General features: G+C 36.8%; 1 protein-coding gene across 4 annotated transcripts in view; it reads right to left on the minus strand.

Moving 5' to 3' along the window:
* The window catches only part of LOC120766559 (tyrosine-protein phosphatase 99A), a 531,852-nt gene that overhangs the window by 316,465 nt on the left and 199,517 nt on the right, over window positions 1–15,870 (minus strand). The window lies entirely within an intron of this gene.

The following is a 15,870-nucleotide window of genomic DNA, read 5'->3' on the forward strand; positions in this document are numbered from 1 at the left end:
AGCCACTTCTTACACCACGGTGATTTTGAAGAAGACGAATCAGGAATGTGGGTTTTCACAAGCTTCTCCTGCAGCAAGTTTTTCACCAGAAAAATTATTCGCCATTGATAAGAACAGGTAATATCACTGAGTGCCAGATTAGTGCTTTAAATTAGAGACATTAGAACCTCTTAACCGAGCTCCCAGCTGCTCTCGTGAGCTGTTATCGATATGTGTGGCTTGGCTATAACCCGAATCTGAGATAAGAATTCGGCAGCAAAGGGAACAACTTATAGCAACTTCAATATTGTCAACTGAAAATTTCACTTTTTGAGCCGAATTCTCGATATTTGCGGGAAATTTTGCTTTTCTTTTTTAATTCCAAGAAAAGTGCGGCTCAGGCTCATCGAATGCTCTCGGATACGTACGGTGAGGCTGTCCTGAAAGAACATGTCGCTAATGGTTTCAATGTTTTAAAAATGGTGATTATGAAGTCGAAGACCGGCATGGTGGTGGAAGGGAGACGATTTTCGAAGATGCTGAATTGGAAGCATTACTCGACCAAGATGCGTTTCAAACCCAAGAGGAATTGGCCGAATCGTTGCAAGTGACACAGCAAGCCATATCAAAACGCCTCAAAGCCATGGGGATGATTCAGAAACAAGGAAACTGGGTTCCTTACGACTTGAAACCAAGAGATGTCGAACGGCGCTTCTTTGCATGTGAACAGCTGCTTCAAAGGCACAACCGAAAGGGATTTTTACATCGCATTGTAACTGGCGGCGAAAAATGGGTCCACTACGATAATCCTAAGCGAAGAAAGTCATGGGGAAAGCCTGGACATGCCTCCACGTCGACGGCAAAACCGAACATTCACGGCGCCAAGGTCATGCTCTGCATTTGGTGGGACCAGCTGGGGATGATATATTATGAGCTGCTAAAGTCAAGTGAAACCATCACAGGAGATCGATACCGAACGCAATTGATGCGTTTGAGCCGAGCACTAGAAGAAAACGGCCATACGAGGAAGGACACATTAAAGTCATTCTCCAGAATGATATTGTTCGGCCCCACGTCGCAAAGGTGGTCAAAAAATATTTGGAGGCGCTGAAACGGGATATCTTACCCCATTCGCCGCATTCTACAGACGTGGCGCCATCTGACTACCACTTATTCTGATCGATGGCACACGGTCTAGCTAACGAGCACCTCAGTTCTTATGAAGAAGTCAAAAATTGGATTGATACTTGGATCGACTCGATAGATGAGGAGTTCTTTCGTCACGGAATACGCATGCTGCCAGAAAGATGGTCAAACGTAGTAGCTAGCGACGGCCAATATTTTGAGTAACATTTTTGTAACCATTTTTATACAATAAAGCCTTAAATTTACAAAAAAAAAAACGGCGGAAGCAAAGACTAATAAATAATTCTACTTAAACGTGTTTTTGTGCAATCTCTAGTATCTGAGCAATCAAAATTGTGTTCACACGATTGTCGGACTGGACGATTTTGATTATGTTATCGATATATTCGTCGAAATTCGTCGAAGAAAAAATGTTACGTATGGAGAATTTTCTCCGTTTTCAACGAGTGCTCAAACAATACTGAGAGAAGCAATCAGAAAACTGTCTGGGAGGAGTTTCTACTACGAAATTTTATCTTTCCAACGTCATCTAGCGTCATTCAATCACACTTAAGCAATACGTAAAAAAGATTACCTCAGTCATCTATCGGAAAAATAATGGACTTGTTTTTACTAGTCGTTAAACCTGTATTAATTATCCCACATCACGTGCTTTTATTAGTATACTTATTTATAATCCCAATGATTTTTAACACACATACACATACGGTCGACCACTCCCACAATAACTTTACGCAAGAATTTGATCGTAACCTAACATTTCCCAATTTCATTACAGGCAATTGAACACATTTTGAAAACTGGATTTGTAAATGTCGAACGAAAATTGCAAATTTAATATGCAACGCACAGCAATTCGGAACTAATGAGTGCAAAATGCCCGCACGAAACAGCGATGAGTAATTAAAAACTGCGGCGAGCGGGAGCGGTAGCGTGTGGAAGCGCCTAAATTATGGCCAAATGACCAATGAACAAACCCAGCAATGACAACAATCAACTCGGCAGGCGACTGCACAACTATTGACATTTAGGTTTATGACAAAAACAACAATCAAGCGAAAGCAGGCGGCCAAAGCAATAACACTGCGACGGTGCGTTGCGCTATGCAAATGTTTGTGGCTTAAATGGGACACGCGCGACAGGGGCATGGGGTGAGCGCTAGCGGAGTGTATGTATTATTGGCAACATAAACACAGACGCGTGACATATGACAAATGACAGACTTGTATTCTGCTTGGCACAATGACAGCGCGCGCAACGAGACAAACCAATTTCGCTTGGTGTAGCGTGTGGTGTTCGGCGTGTGACAAGTCGGACTTGCAACACCAAAATAACGCAAGAAAAAAGTAAAACTGGTAATAATAATTGAAATATCCCGCTATCCGCTACGCAAAACGGGCGCGGCAAGCGAAGGCGGCATACACCTGGCAGCAGCGTGAAGATTTTAAATTGAAAAACGATCAGGAAATTAAACTCGGCTACTCATCAGTTTGCACAAATCATAAATTTTCCAAAATCATCACGCAACCAAAGGCGAATCAATTGTGCGGCTGCAAGCGCCACCGTGCCACCCACTCGTCACTATGCGTACTTGTATTTGTGCAACGGTGTCTGCCTGCAACAGTGTATCGCTCTGCCACGCAGATGGGCAATGCCACAGCTGCCATTCGGTGCTCGGCGCCACCGCAGCTGGCATTCGGCAGTTTCAGCATTTTTCGTTCGAAAGCCATAAATTACGCAAAGTCCGACCGCAGTCAGCATTCATGCGTCTGTGTCTCTGCCGGTGTAGGTGTGTGTGTGTGAACGGTGGTTCGCTCGTTACAACGAGGATAATGCGTAGTCTGTTGGCTGGTCGATATGTCGGTCGGTTGGTGCATTGGTTGGGCGCCCATTCGGTTATTTAGTTAATAATATGCAAAATGCTTTGGCTTTCGAATTTCAAAATTCAAATTTCATTGTGAAATGTGACCAAAATGTTGCTGAAATTCGTGTGGCAAATTTACGAAATTTTCACCACAGCAAAAATTTGCAACAAAAAAGTATGCGAAAAAGGTGAGCGACAGCGCAATATTTGGCAAATTCCATAGCGAAAGCTGAATTCAGCGCCCATTTCGGCAATCACCTGATGACAGGCATTGTGAGCACATTAATTTGGTTAGAATTTGACTATGACATTGCCTTTCCCTCGGTGGGGTGTGGAGCTTGGCTTGCTGATTTTGTTGGAAACTTTTATTGCTACTTCAGTGGCTGTTACCTGTGCATGGTATTAGTATTAGTTTCAGCGCTAGCTCTAATGTTTTCAAGGATTCAGTAATCACAATTTAGGCGGAATTTAGTTCCGAAGAAAAAGTTGAGTTCTGGCAAAAGTAGTGACTTATACTCCTAATTTATATAGGAAAGCAAAGAAACTTAACTTCGGATATGAAAGTTCAACTATATATATAATTGCTTGTGTTGCGATCCTCTGTTTGACGCTTTGCATCTTAAGTTATTTCCGTAGCTTTGATTCCTGCAACCTTCTTATAGACAAAATCGCGGGACTCATTCTGTTTCTTTGTCTGCGAGTTCTAAGGTTAGGTTAGGACCATAATACTTGGAATATATAAAACAAACTACATTTTATCTAGTAAACCTAATCGCAGAAGACAACTCTGCTGTTGATTTCTGTTCTGTTCCTGAAAAATGTGGTGAGATTTAAAACAGAAAACTTTTTTCCTCGGACGAGTTTGCCTCTTCACATATTTATTAGATTCAATCTTTCCACTCTGATCTCGCTTATATTTAAAGAACATCTGAAGATCGATTTTAAAACCAAACATAACCTAAACGAGAGGACAAATAGTGGCTGCCCTTATTGTCTTAAATGTAATATCACATAAGATCTCTTGAATGGAAAATTTCTTAAGAATAAAACGAAGATGATGTAATTGCGGTCCTTACTCTCATACTATGATAATAAGTGAAAGAAATACAGTACTTTGTAGTCATACAGACTTAGTGTTTCTTCTCTCCACGTCGACTTAGAAGCGATGTTCTGTTAGTTTTACCAAACTATCTAACGATTTTTCGGAAACAGATCCATAAAGCTTATTTTGAACTAATAGATTTCTAAAAGCTAGACCCAAACACCCATAAAAGTGTCTGATGGAGCTCATAAACTGACTTCCAGTCGTCCACATCCGCGCGTAGGCGAGTACGATAGCTCAGAGCATGATAGAGTAATTTCTGATATTTCAGTGAGGAAACTTTTTACAAAAAACTACAACGAATATTCAACCAAATCTCCGAAGACGGGAATGCGTGCACAAACTGTACTACTGTCAGTAGTAAACAAAAAAAAACGTTAACTTCGGCAGCACCGAAGCTAATATACCCTTCACAGGTGCATTTCTTTAAGTAACTATGTGTTCAGTTTGTATGGAAGCTATATGCTATAGTAATCTGATCTGAACAATTTTCTCGGAGATTATATTAAGTATTACCTTAAGCAGTAATCCATGTTAAATTTCGTGAAGATACCACATCAAATGCGATAGTTTTCCATACAAGCCCTTGATTCCGATCGTTCGGTTTGTATGGCAGCTATATGCTATAGTAATCCGATCTGAACAATTTCTCCGGAGATTACATTACTGCCTTAGAAAATAATCTATAACAAATTTCGTGAACATATCTTTCCAAATGTGAAAGTTTTCCATACACGAACTTGATTCCGATCGTTCAGTTTGTATGGCAGCTATATGTTATAGTGGTCCGATATCGGCAGTTCCGACAAATGAGCAGCTTCTTGAAGAGAAAATGACGTTTGCAAAATTTCAAAATGATATCTTAAAAACTGAGGGACTAGTTCGTATATATACAGACGGACGGCCGAACGGACGGACATGGCTAAATCGACTCAGCTCAACAAACTAATCAATTATATATATACTTTATAGGGTCTCCGACGCTTCCTTCTGGGTGTTACAAACTTCGTGACAAACTTAATAAACCCTGTTCAGGGTATAAAAAGGTAACAAGGGTAGTGTTGATGTATAGAAGATGTATACAAACTTTGACTTCAAAACCCGTATCTATTAGAAATACTCAAAAGTATTCGACCCAGACACGCATGCTACAAAAATTGTAGAAGTACTCACTGATTCCATGTAGATATTCCGAAATCTTGGCAATCGCAAAAAAAACACCAATTGCCTAAATGTAGGCAACAAAAAAACATTTCTCTGAAATTATAACATATCTTTCGCTACTAGACATTAAAGAGTCAAGGCTATACGCCTCTTTAGCAATTTCAATTTCCCTAAAGTCGTAAATGCAACAAAAATTCCAAACGGCATCAAACTTATGGCGCGCAGTGTAAGTAGTTGTCATTAGTTGCAAGTTGCAACCGCGCACTAATTAGTGTGCCACACATAGAGCACAATGTCAGAGCCATGTTTACATACGGGAAATGAAAATAATTTCCATCTTGTCAGAGTGTGTGTGTGTGTGCGTTTTATTTAAATTCTCGCCTTTTTGAGTGTGTTTATTTTTGGTTTTGTGTTTTTGTGGCGTCGAGCGAATTGCTGCAGCGCCAGAGCAACCGCATTAAAACGAATGAACGAACTGGCAGCCAGGATGCATCCTGCAGATTTGGCGCGATGCCTTGTTCATAGCTGCCCGACTGTCGCCTCTATCACATCGCATGGAAAATCAAGCTTTTCGGTTGCCACTTTGGCTTTGGTTTCTGCTTCTGCTTTGAGTAGAATTAAATAGAAACAAAAAATCGCCGTTAACAGCTGAAAATTGCATTTTTGATGGGACGCGTTTGAGTCTTGATGAGTATGTGCGTGTGTGCGATATCAGAACACTAATACCCTCATCAGCAGCTTCTCGGCTAATACGACTACTTTACGGCTATTTTCACTACCATCACTGTTGCTACTAATTACTTTCACATTATGCAGGCTATTTCGTTTTAATTACAAGAAAATCAGGCATCCAGCAGGAGATAGAGTGTAGCATACGAACAACAAGTGTCAGGAAGCAATGGCGAGAGGATGCAGTAAGCAACAGATATTGACAGTGATGCCAAATGTAATTTGTAATTTGTTATTTGTAATGTGTAATTTGTTATTTGTAATTTGTAATTTGTAATTCGTAATTTGTAATTTGTGATTTGCAATTTGTAATTTGTAATTTGTAATTTGTAATTTGTAATTTGTAATTTGTAATTTGTAATTTGTAACTTGCAATTTGTAATTTGTAATTTGTAATTTGTAATTTGTAGTTTGAAATTAGTAATTTGTAGTTCATTAATTTGGAATTTGTGATGTGTAATTTGTAATTTGTAATTTTTAATCTGTAATTTGTAATTTGTAATTTGTGATTTGCATTTTGTAATTTGTAATTTGTAATTTGTAATTTGTAATTTGTAATTTGTAATTTGTAATTTGTAATTTGTAATTTGTAATTTGTAATTTGTAATTTGTAATTTGTAATTTGTAATTTGTAATTTGTAATTTGTAATTTGTAATTTATAATTTGTAATTTGTAATTTGTAATTTGTAATTTGTAATTTGTAATTTGTAATTTGTAATTTGTAATTTGTAATTTGTAATTTGTAATTTGTAATTTGTAATTTTTAATCTGTAATTTGTAATTTGTAATTTGTAATTTGTGATTTGCAATTTGTAATTTGTAATTTGTAATTTGTAATTTGTAATTTGTAATTTGTAATTTGTAATTTGTAATTTGTAATTTGTAATTTGTAATTTGTAATTTGTAATTTGTAATTTGTAATTTGTAATTTGTAATTTGTAATTTGTAATTTGTAATTTGTAATTTGTAATTTGTAATTTGTAATTTGTAATTTGTAATTTGTAATTTATTAATTTGTAATTTGTAATTTGTAATTTGTAATTTGTAATTTATAATTTGTAATTTGTTATTTGTAATTTGTAATTTATAATTTGTAACTTGTAATATGTAATTTGTAGTTTTAATTTTAATTAATTGTAATCGTAACTATACTTTTACTTGTAATTTCAAATTTTACATTATTTCCTATATTTTGTCATACTTTTTGGCCTTAAATTGGCAACAACAACACTATCAAATTCAACTTAATTTCATTTTCGTTTCAGTGTTTTGTACCCATGCCACACTGCATTCATGCGCTATACTGTACAAGTATGTATATTCACAGGTAAAACATGAAAACTTCCTCGCCCATAAAGTCAACGCCTCCGGCCCATAGTTTTGCGGCAGCTGAAGAGTTGAAAGCAAAGCACTCATGAATGTCGATTCTGCGACAAGGCGTTTCATATAAAAATTACATTAAAAGGAGAAGCAGAAAAACCCCTTAAATATACAAGAAAAACTGTCAAACAAGCAAAAAAAAGAGAGGAAACACACACACACATGTACAGTACGTATGTATATGTGCAATGTTGGCCGCCCATATTATTGTTTTGCTGCGGTCGCCTCTTAAGCATTTTTAATTTTTTTCGCTTATTTTTTCATGATTCCTTCTCTTTTTGCTGCGGACATAAACTGGATCGCTTGCCAGCTTGTTAGCGCGCTTCATGTTGCATGTTGCACGTTGCCCATTTTCGTGGATTTTGTGTATTTATGCGCTTGTATGGCATGTGTGTGTTTATTCTTAAGGTTGTAAATGTAATTAAATCTCCATTAAATAATGTTTACGTGCCCCAAATTGCAGCTGCAGTGGACACTCATACAAGCGCATGCAGCAGTATTAAGCATACCTACAGCGGTGAAATGTTTACCGTATATGTTTATATACAGTATATGTATTCTCGTACGGCAAGTGCCGTTACAAGTGCCTCTGTATCTGTTTTTATCACTGTATATGAGTGTGTGTGTGTAATGTTCTCAACTTTGTATATATGTAGGCTTACCGCTGCCTCAACGCTCATTACGGCCATCGGCTTTAAGTTAAGAGAACAACAAAATGGTTTAAGAAAATTAAAAATATCTGCAGTAAAACGAGTTGACGCACATTTGTATACGAAATTTTTTTCGACATTCCCTGGTCCATCTGAACATGCAACAAGGTAGAGCAAAAGAGTTTACCGACGTTTTCGAGCAACAGAAGTCAGCCTGTATAAGGCAGAAGGAATTTCGTCACTCATTTTCCACTATTAAGTTTGCCATGAAGTCTTTAATAGCCAGAAGGATATTTGATCTCTAACTTTTCAATTATTTACGTCTCTATGCCCTCACAGCATTGTAGAACTGGCACTGGAAGTACCAAGCGTTATAAGCAGTCACCTTCTTTGTAGCTCAATGGTACGTTTATAATAACGGGTATATAAATATTTGGAAGCCAATTTACTTACAACTCCAATTTTTCAGATAAAAGTGGCTCCGGAAAAACTTCACTAGTCAATAACAAATAGGCAAACTGAAAGGAAAGCTCCAAATTTTCAGTATAAATCTGATCTCAATATTTTTAATGGTATAAATTCGAATATTTGTCTACTTCAGAATTACTATGTTTATAAGATAGTGATAACAGAACTTCACCACCCTCACAAAATGGTAGAGGCTGATAGATATCTCAAGGACAAGAAGAATACTTCATAAAGTTGGTTTTGAAGTTTGTACTTCTGTATTGACCCAACATCGTTTAGACTCAAAAAGCTTATGATTTTCAGAAGTAAGTAATTTTTCATATCGTACTACAACAAACAAGTCAGAGTTTTTAAGTCTTGGGTCACCAAGATACCTCACCCTATGTCAATGGTGACTTATATGGTTAAGAGCCCTTGAAATCCCGAGTCGAATAATTCATTTATTATGATTTTACAGAAAAGAGAAAAAACAAAATCTTATCAGACTTTAAGTATGGTTTGGGATAGTACTAAAAAAAAGTTGTTTCGGCATTCACTACATAGGAACTAAATTAAGACCACGGCATTAGATCAAGAGTGCATAAACTGATTAGATCGCCAACACAACTCTCTCATTAAAGATATGTTTAGCCCAGTTCAGTCACTGTTTTCAACTTAAATGTCTTACCTTTAATGTGAATTTCATGTCCGTTAGTTGCACTTAGATACCCATTTACATAAGTAGTTAAAAAATAAGCAGACGTGCATTTAATGTAATCAAGTTAGAGTTGATTCAACTGATTACCTTACGCTTGAATGCAGTAAACATATGATATTCTCACACTACGCCTCAACACACATTTCACAGCAACACATATCTCATTTACTCCGGAACAACGTTGAAAAATTTAATGAATCAATTGTTGTTGAATTCACAAAAGCAACAAAATCGAAAATCGTGCAAAAAATCTGACACATTAACAGAATTGTAAGCGTCAGGATCAACGAACGAAACGAAAGCGAAGCGTGGAGCTCAACAAAAAATAAACAAATAAGCGTTGAATGGCATCAAATGAGATTAAAAAGAATTTGTATCTTTAAAGAGCGTTGGATTTTATCTTTTTCCATTGAAATAATAACGCCTTTAATGAATTGAGGGCCAAGAAGGCTTTGAGTGCTATGAATGGTAAGGGGATAAAAAAAACAGCAGAAAAGTGGCATGAATTGTTAAATTGTACTAATTAATCATTTTTACCCGCCACCAAGAGGGTGGTATTCCCGATTGAGTGACAACTTGCGATAAAGACATTAAAATGTAAAAGGAACCCTGATAAATGTCACTAAATTGCAAATTTTAACGCACGAAAGGGGATGCTTCCTGGCAGCTGATTATTTTCCAGGAACTGTGCGGGCCAAAATTTAAATATTTGCGTAATAACTTAAGTCTTTAAAGTTCGGTAAAGGGAGAATACAAATTTCCTGAAAGAAATGCAAATAGCACAACATTTGATGTTATTTGTATTTGTAATTTGCATAAAAAATTGGCTCACCCTAATTTGTCATAGATACAGCGCGTCCTTATGCGGCGGAGAGTGCACCCCATTGGTACATACTTATATATATGTATATATATTTTTTTTTTTAAGTATACATAAATCAGTTTACTACACTAAGCTCTGTGTTGTAACAGCGCTTAGGTTCGTTCGCCGAGAAATCACATGTGACGATAGAAATATATACGAGGGAGGTAGCATAGCCGGTGAATTTGTTGATTTAATATTTGGATTTTTACAACTGCATACAATGTTATATCTCTTGGATGTTATGATGAAATTATAGATTCGAAGACGTAACCCTAGTAGCATATCAGATACTCGAAAAGTCAGCCTCAGAGCTTTTCGCGACCTTTTCTAGACATGCTTACCCAAAATAAGTCATAATTGATATCTTAAATTGAAAGCGTACAAATACAACTTGTGCAAGAACTGAAGTCACTCGACCTTCCCAAGCGCCATCGGTTCGCTCTTGTATAAGCTCTTGAAAAGTTCCATAAAGTTCCGACGTTTTCGAGCCAAATTTTGTTCAGCGATGAGGTCCCTTTCTGGCTCAATTGGTATGTAAACAAGTAAAATTGCCTTATTTGGGACGAAGATCAACCTGAAGAAATTCGAGTGCGGCCATTTCATTCAGAAAAACAGCGGTTTGGTGTGGTTTGCTATCGCGCCATGATAACCGCCTATTTGATGCCTGAAATTGAAGCTGGTGATTTAGTTTAGGTTTGGTTGGTTTTAATGAGAGAACATTTCGGTGAGCAGATAATTTCATTCATTTTTGTAACAGTATCACCTTCATATTATTTCTAGCTCATGCAATGCATTCTTTCTGTTAGAATTGCTGCCTTCCCTCCCATTCCATCAAATATAAAATCATAATCTCAGTGTCTTATCACGCGACCGCCGTAGCAAGTGTGTTGCATTATAAAACTTCATAAGCGTGTAAAATTAGAAGCGGGAAGCGCCCAATTAATAAAGCTAGTGATAGCTCCAAAGCTTTAAAGACACCCTCTTGTAGCGCATCTTCGCGAGCGCTTCCATGTATGTCTGTGGTTGTGTGTTTGTTGCAGCGTAATCCTGCGAACTTGCACTTGTGTTCTACAAATCGCGCACATAATGCACTTTAGCGCGATTAAACTCGCTGCTTTGAACATTTATAAGTAAATACTTTAACACTTTGTGACATTTGTAGCCTTTTAGTGCGAACTGAGATGCTGCAGCTAATTTGAAAGGGATGGAAACGCAATTTCATAAGAGATTTTTTTTTCTGAAATTAAGAAATAGATAAATAAATGATGCTTCTGAATCACTTGTTACAAAGTTTAACGGTTTTTAATAGCTTTTTGTTATAGTGCAGGATTGCAATGTGACAGCTGTCAATCATAGACGTCACAGTTGTTAACATGATTGCGTTGCAACTTTAAATGTGGCGAAATTTTAAATTAATTTAAAATGTTAAATAAAAATTAATAGTAAGAAAAAATATGTTAATTACTAATATTAATGCAATAGTAATCAATAATGGGTTGTCAAAAAAGTCTTGCGGTATTTTTATTGAATTTTTTTTTTTTTTATTGAAATTGAAATGAATTTTTGATGACTCATGCCCAGCTCTTGACCGATGCTACGGCTGCTACTATGCCGGTCTCTTTCGACCAATTCAGCGATTTTATCGCAATTTTCGACGACAGGCCTTCCGGAGCGTGGCGCATCTTCGACCACCTCTACACCAAAACGAAAACGTTGAAACCATCGTTGTGCGGTGGAAATGGAAACTGTATCGGGTCCATAAACTGCACAAATTTTATTGGCGGCTTGAGATGCATTTTTGCCTTTATCGTAGTAGTACTGTAAAATTTGCCGTATTTTCTCTTTATTTTGCTCCAAGTTTGCGACACTATAACTCACGAACGACTCAAAAGAAACGACAATCAATCAAACACGTGTTAGCGCGTGAACTGAGCTTTCTAAAAAGGTATAGCATGACCCGATGCAACGAATAAAACTAAAACTACGCGCTTTCAGCGCCAACTAGCGAAAATACCGCAAGACTTTTTTGACAAACTATTATATTTGAGAATTGGTCAGCTTCCTAACATTTAAGGAGATTCTGATAAAAAATAACGGTATAAACAGTATTAAAAAGTAAGGAAAGGCTAAGTTCGGGTGCAACCGAACATTTTGTACTCTTTCAACTTGCAAGATTCAAAGCCAGGGAAATACTTTAAGTGGTAAAACCAATCATATAGACTAAAGTCAGCCGAATGTTCGAAAACCCTGATATTAGTTATATTGGGGCTAGGCCTGTTTTCGCTGAAATTCGTCTATTTTTGGCACAAAGATACTCTGTTATGAGTAAAACACGCTCTCTTATTTTCATTGTGATAACTCAAACCGCTATATGCGGTACAAAGTCACCTCGTAGTTCTAAGAGTAGGTATATGGGGGCTAAGGGAAGAATTGGTCCGATTAAACCCATTTTTGACATACATACAACCATTATCACATAATTATTATCCCTTTATTTCAGTTATATACATATATCACAGATTGACCGACATTTTCGATCAAAAGTCAACTACAGGTACTGTGGTCCACATATTCGGTACTTATTGGCCTTGAACAGTTTTTATTGGATTTAAACAATTTTTTGTCGTAAGATGGCACACATCAAAGGCATTAGTAGTGCAAAGTTTCATTCCGTTTTATTAATTCCTTCTTGATTTGTGTACTCGAAACTGAATGAACCAAGTGGAATTTAAAATTGTGCTATATGGGAAGGGGAAGTAGGCGTGGTTGTTATCCAATTTTGTCTATTTTCGTAATGTAACATAAAAATGTAAAAAGAATGTCAAGTACTAAATATTGTCGAAATCTGTTTGGTCGGGTCCCGAGATATGGGATTTCACCAAAAATGGGTGAAGCCAATTCCGTTGTCCAATTTTCATACCGGCTCCTATATAGCTCTTTCATACCATCTCGGAGGTGAAATTTAATATCTCTGGCATATTTAGTTATAGATTTATCGCCTTTTAGTAGTTTTTAACAGTCCGTTTTATGGGGAGAGCGCGGGGTTATCCTAAGATTTCATCTATTTTCACACCGTCGCAAAGTGGTCGGTCTTGTATGGAATGAGCAGCCAAAAATACTTCCATTGCCTATATAAAAGTGAAACTTTTGCCAAAGCTTTTTAAAATCTCCCTCTCCCGTTTCCAACTTCGCCACCCCCCGATGGTAAAAAATTTTAATTAATTATATTAAATTAAAAAAGTTGATAAACGAAAAAAGGAATTTTTTGAATATTATTCAACTAAATCAAAAACTGATTTTAATAAAATTGGTTAACTTTTGCATAATGGTTTCTTTGACTCGTGATGAAAGGATCTAAGCTCAAAAGCAATCGGTTTAGCAAGTCCTGATTTGTAGCGATCCGTTAGTTCTTTCGTGTATGATGGAGTCGGTACACCTTAACATCCTTATTGCTTGACTCAGCAGATTCTTATGAGCGATGTTATGACTGACGAAGGAAGATAATACCAAGAATAATTTGAAGTCAATTCTTTTGCAGAATCTAGCGCAAATCTAGTGCATTTAAGTTTTATTAAACTGATTCCTTTTGAAATTGAATTCGAACAGGATGGCAATAGCCGGTGAACGAAGGTCTACAGTTTTTCCAAATTTGTTTGTGCTCTTCATCATTTGGCGATTTTATTATGAGTTGTAGAGGGACATACAATCTCGTGACAAATTAATAATTGTCTTCCAAATTATTATTTTCAAATTTCTGCTAATATATTTGCTCTAGCCAGAATTGCCATCAAAGCCACATATTCCTATTCATAATAGGTAATTAGAGGACTCATTCCGTTCATTAATTATATTTGGCACGAAATGTGGGCCAATAATTTTTTTATCTCAACTTCAACATCTGATTTTAAGACCTCTATGTGCTCAGGATAACAGTTTTCCTTAAAAATGTTATCATAGGGGGTAAAAAGTTAATGTTAAGTTTTTTGTTAACGAAGCTTCTAATAGGTAGATACTGAAGCTTTATTAAATTTGCTTCGATGATAAGTGATATTTCTTCACACATTTTCCAAACACCACAATTCAAAAATATATAGACGTGAAAGTTTACACCGATATGATGTGCCTAAATAAAAGTACGTACTAAACAAACATTTGATAAAAGTAAGAAAATGATAAAATGAAAACCAAAGTTCAAATATGTATGATGAAAAGGAAAACATAAAAAACATATAAATTATTCACGAATATACATACACATAGTATATAGTACATATGTATATATAACCCTATCTCTCTACCTTGCTTAGTTTTATGTGATACATACAACCATTAGGTGAACAAAACTATAATACTTTGTAAGAAGTGGTTGAAAGATATAAAAATAAATGACAAAGAATGGTCTTCCGAATGATAATAAACATTTTTCATTAAATTTGAAGTTCGCCCGTGGTGCAGATTTCTTCAACTTGGTGGATAAGTACTGATTTTCGAAACGAAATAGGGTATTTCCGTCTGCAAAATGTGAAGCTTGGCCCACACACTACTATTACTGCGCCACTGTCGAGCTATAAATTAGTTCCCTGTTTGCTTTCTATCACAATTTGGAACGGTTTTATGCCAAAGCTGTTCGAAATATTGTTAAGATTCTTCGGTTGGACAGTTTGTTATATTTTTTTATGGAGCTTGTTCCTTTTACCAGCGATCTTCACTCCCAGACGTCAATTCACCGGAACCGGAAAATTAACAAAAGGAAAAAAGTGCGCCAAAACAAAAGCGAACCATTGTTGTACAAAAATTAGTCACCAAAAAAGACACAAAGGCCAAGCGGAAGGGGTGTAACTCAAGCTCTGCAGCCCGCCACAGAAGCACTTTGCAGACAAAGTGAGCCTTTGAATTTGGTGTGCTTCAATTGGCAGCCACGAGAGTAGACAAGTAAACAAAACACCACACAAAAAGCAAAAATAAGGGGCAAGCAACAGAAAAAGCGTTACAACAACAAACGAAAAGCAACAACAAAAACAAAAATATGTTACAACAACAAAAGCAGAAAAGTGTTACAACAACAAAAAAAATGATGTAACAAAAACAGAAAAGTGTTACAACAACCAATGCAAAACAACAACAAAAACAGAAAAGTGCTACAACAACAGAAATGAAACAGCCAAAACAGAAAAATGCTACAACAACAATGACAGTGGTGAATCTTTTGTAAATTGCAAAGCTTGCACTTGCCACTTCAAAATGATTTGTGCGCCAATTGTTTATTGTTGTTTTTTTGTTGCGATTGGTGCCGATGATATGGCACACCTGAAAATTGCCAGAGAAACGATTGAAATCGAGCGCACGCGAAACCACTTAAATTTGATTGCAACCCCAAAAGGGCAAAGACGCACGCATACACACACACTCATACTCATTAGCTGCGGCATAAAAGATAGACAAAAGAAATTAATAATAATTGTGTTATGCTTATCATAATCAAATGCGAGCGAGATCAAAAATCAGCAGCAGCATTTCCGCTGAGCCTCGCGACAGACGCGCCGGTGGTTGCAACACCCTTGCGAACGCAGATTGTTGTTGTTGGTTGCGCTATTTACCAAGGCAGCGCTTAGTTGTGCTCGCTGTGCAAGGGTTCGATGCATCCGTATGTACATCTTCACGACTGATTTCACTCGCTAATTGGTGGTAGTAATAACAACAAAATAATGTTGCGTCGCAAGGCTGCAGGACGCAGCGGTGCATGCCGCGCATACAAGCGCAAAGTACACATGTACGAGCAGCACTACAAGTAATTTGTGTTTCTACTTTGCCGGCTGTTTCTGCAT

This window comes from Bactrocera tryoni, chromosome 1, assembly GCF_016617805.1.
Source record: "Bactrocera tryoni isolate S06 chromosome 1, CSIRO_BtryS06_freeze2, whole genome shotgun sequence".
In the NCBI taxonomy this organism is placed as follows: domain Eukaryota; kingdom Metazoa; phylum Arthropoda; class Insecta; order Diptera; family Tephritidae; genus Bactrocera; species Bactrocera tryoni.